Source organism: Pinus tabuliformis, chromosome Q (genome assembly GCF_031772625.1).
Source record: "Pinus tabuliformis cultivar Carrire ecotype Pingquan chromosome Q, CPIR1, whole genome shotgun sequence".
Taxonomy (NCBI): domain Eukaryota; kingdom Viridiplantae; phylum Streptophyta; class Pinopsida; order Pinales; family Pinaceae; genus Pinus; species Pinus tabuliformis.
In genome coordinates this window covers 1,380,639,281-1,380,643,247 of record NC_142296.1, presented here as the reverse complement: position 1 = coordinate 1,380,643,247, position 3,967 = coordinate 1,380,639,281, and positions in this window count along the sequence as shown.

Sequence of the window (3,967 nt, the reverse complement as noted above, 5' to 3'; positions counted from 1 at the left end):
CCAGAACTGTGAAGGAAGAAGTAGATTCAGAGGATGGAAAACTGTGGAAATAGGCCATGGTTGAAGAAATGGCATCTTTGCACAAAAATGAGGCTTGGGATCTATTGGAGTTGTCGGCTGGAAGGGAAATCATTGGCAGCAAATGGGTGTTCAAGAAGAAGACAAATGCAGAAGGAAAGGTGGAGAAATACAAATCTTGGTTGGTAGCAAAAGGTTATTCCTAGGAGCTAGGAATTGATTTTGGTGATATTTTTTCTCTTGTTGCCAAGGTAGCTTCTATTATATTACTTTTATATGTTGCAACTTCTTTTGATTTTGAGGTAGAACATATGGATGTGAAGACAACATTTCTTCATGGGAATCTAGAAGAGGAGATCTACATGAAGCAACCTGAAGGCTTTGTGGTGAAGGGTAAGAAAGAACTGATATGCAAGTCAAAGAAGTCTCTGTATGGGTTAAAATAGTCACCAAGGATGTGGTATCAGAAATTTGATACATTTATACGGGGACTTGGCTTCACCAAAAGTAAAGCAGATCACTATGTGTATTTTAATTTAATTAGTGACCGTGTTATTTATCTGGTCTTGTATGTGGATGATATGTTGCTGGTTGGAAATGAAAAAGAAATTATCCAGGATTTGAAGACCCAATTGTCCTCCAAATTCAACATGAAAGATATTGGTGCTGCAAACTATATTTGTGGCATGGAAATTAAAAGAGATTGGGAAAATAGTAAGCTCTGGTTAAACCAGAGGACGCATGTCAAGACAATATTGCAGAGGTTTAATATGCAGGATAGTAAACCAGTGAAGGTTCATATTCCTGTAGGTGTAAAGTTATCTGCTGAATAGTGTCCCAAGACACAAGAAGAGGAAGAGGACATGTACCATGTTCCATATGCAAGTGCATTCAATAGCCTGATGTATGCAATGGTATGTACTAGACCAGGCATTGCACATGCAGTGGGAGTATTGAGCAGGTTAATGTCAAAAGCAGGGAAGGAGCACTGGACAACAGTGAAGCAGGTTTTTAAGTATTTGCGTGGCACTATTGATTATGGCTTGTGCTACCAAGGAAGATCAGGATTGGATAGAGTGTTGGATATGTGTGGCTTTGTTGATGCAGACTGGGCTGGAGATCTAGGTCAGAGAATATCTACAATTGGGTATGTGTTTAACCTATTCGTAGGTGCAGTCAGCTGGATGATTAAGAAACAATCTATAGTGGCACTATCAACTATAGAGGTAGAATACATGGCAGCCACTCATGCAAGCAAGGAAGCAGTTTGGTTTTCAGATATTGTGTTGAAGTATGGGGTTAGTACATGGAGCTATAAGGATAGACTGTGATATCCAAAGTGCAATCTTCTTGGCAAAGAACCTTGCTTACCATTCAAAGACAAAACACATTAATGTTCAGTATCACTTTGTGAGGGATATGATAGAAGACAAAAAGGTGTTGCTGGTAAAGGTGGATACTTTGAAGAATATTGTAGATGCATTGACAAAATCTGTGAGCTATGAGAATTTATCTTAGTGTAGAGAAACAATTGGCATTGCAGGGTTGGATAAATGACTAAGCTCTCCTGTGGCCCCCTGTGGAAAGAAAACAACAAGTGGGAGAATGTTGGGTTGTTTTATATTCTTTCCACCACTAGTTGACGTAGTGAACCAGGGGGTTAGAGGCGGGGGCGAAGCCCCCCTTCGTTGTGTCGGATGCACAGTGGGGGGGTCACAAGGGGGGCAACAGGCCCCCTTGTCTGGGGGTTTGAGGGGGGCCGGTAGCCCCCCTCTACAGGGTCCGAGGCAACACCCTAGGGAAATTGTTTTGGGACCCTATATTAGGTTGGGTGGACCTACCTATGGTTTTGTGCATGGTTTTCACACATGGTTTTGAACGCGATGGTTTTCGGATCATGGTTTTGGATGTGATGGTTTTCGATCCATGGTATTGTATGCTTCGATATGTATAAATATGTATTGTAACATTGAAAGGAAGATGATGCAAAATCAAGCTGGTAGTCCAGTTTCAGGATCTAAGGGAAAATCTCTATGTATATGTGTTTTATATGTTATGCTCTCGCATTGTTTATTTTCTGTGTTTTAGAATTCATATGCAGGTAATTTCTCTATAGAGTAAAACCTACAACCACTTGCACCTAAAAATAACACATTTGAACAAAGAGAAGTCCACTTGAATGATCTATTGTATCTTTCTAGTGTAACCTAATGTCCCCTGCATTAGGTTTTGATTGCGTTGGCTAGCATGACTAGATTGGTCGAACTCGGCTTCCACTACACAAATCTTGTGTCATGCATCCCACAAGGACATCCTCTGTGCAAAAATGATGTCCATATTCCCACATAGCTGGGAACAAATGCAATTATAAAAAAGTGAAAAATCATAGTGTAATGTGTCTAATAACCCAAACATAATTAAATATATATATCTTTTACAATTCAAAGGAGTAGTATGAAGTTAAAACTGTACAGAAATATAATATAATTGCCAAGGGGTTGTTGATCAAATCAGAAAGAAATATGGTGCATTTGGTTGCTGCACCCAATCCCTATGTTTAGTGCATCCTCTTTAACACACGAGTAATAACCAGATGAACCATATTTCTTTTTGACTTGATCAACAACCCAACTGTTAGGGCATGTTCTTGGCATATTTTCTTTTAAATGATCAGGATAAGGCAATATTATACCATTCAACCATTTGAATTCTTTCCTATCATTGTCCCATATCCTCCTCTTCTCTTCGTCCAATGTGACCCACATTTGTGTCGCTTCCATATTGTAAAGAATGAATTTGTTGATGTCTTCAATTTCTAAATTCACTAATGAAATAAAACCAACATATATATAGTACGTATGAGATCAGTATATTCATTAATATGAAGTTTAGTGTGAATAGTTAAGATGTAGTAATTTGAAAAATGATAATCCTGTACTTACTCTTTATCTTTCATTTCTTTCCATTCATTTCGATAAGCTCCCCTTCTCTTTTGTCTTCATCCCTTTCATGGTCCCAAATCATCGCACCTACTGTATTGTTGATCTACTTGATGTACTCACTAGCATAATATAAACACTCATATGATATATACCCCTCTTCCACACATCCCTCGGTTTTTTCCCTTTTCTTCAAAGAAAACATTTCAATTTATTCATGCATGTTTCTACGAAGAACATCTAACAACAAGAAATGACCTTAACTAATTCAACCTCATATACTATGTGAATTAGAATATAAACTTGAAAGTCCATGAAACATACAGACAATATCAGCTATCTCTTCATGCTACCATGGAATTCTATCCATATGAATCTCCTTTGATGTGATCCAACATACAAATGAAGATAATTTAGATATTGCATGTCATAGGCCTTGGGGGAAGTCATGGTTCACACACCCATGCATGAGCAGAGGTTAATGACATTGCACAGTAAATAGTACATTATACAATAATAAATTATAAAATATCCCATTACATAAAAATAAAAAATAATAATAAAATCATGTTTTTGACATAAGTAATTGTAGAAGGCTCAAATTGTCATGTGATTTCAACTCCGACAAACGGTCTTCCACAGTGAAGCAGCGCCATAGTGAAGACCTGTATAAAGAAGGCACTCTCACACTCACTATAAATTCCTTTGCCAACAAAATATCATCTTTCTTTAAAATCCATGGGACATCACCTTCTTTGAAAGACCCGAAGGGACCAACCTCTCCTCTAGTTTCGTGTCTTGGCCAATGTTTCTTTTTAGTTTTTGAAGATATAAGATCTCTCCTAACAACCAATGTGTCACTTTATTTTGATTAATGTTATCCCATAAAGAAGATGAAACATTTTTAAATATATGCATGGTATCTAGTAAGTGGGCAATCTTAAGATGCTCCCAATATGGGAGCTCATTAAAGACAAATTTATTTTTCATTCCAATGTGAAATTTCTCAA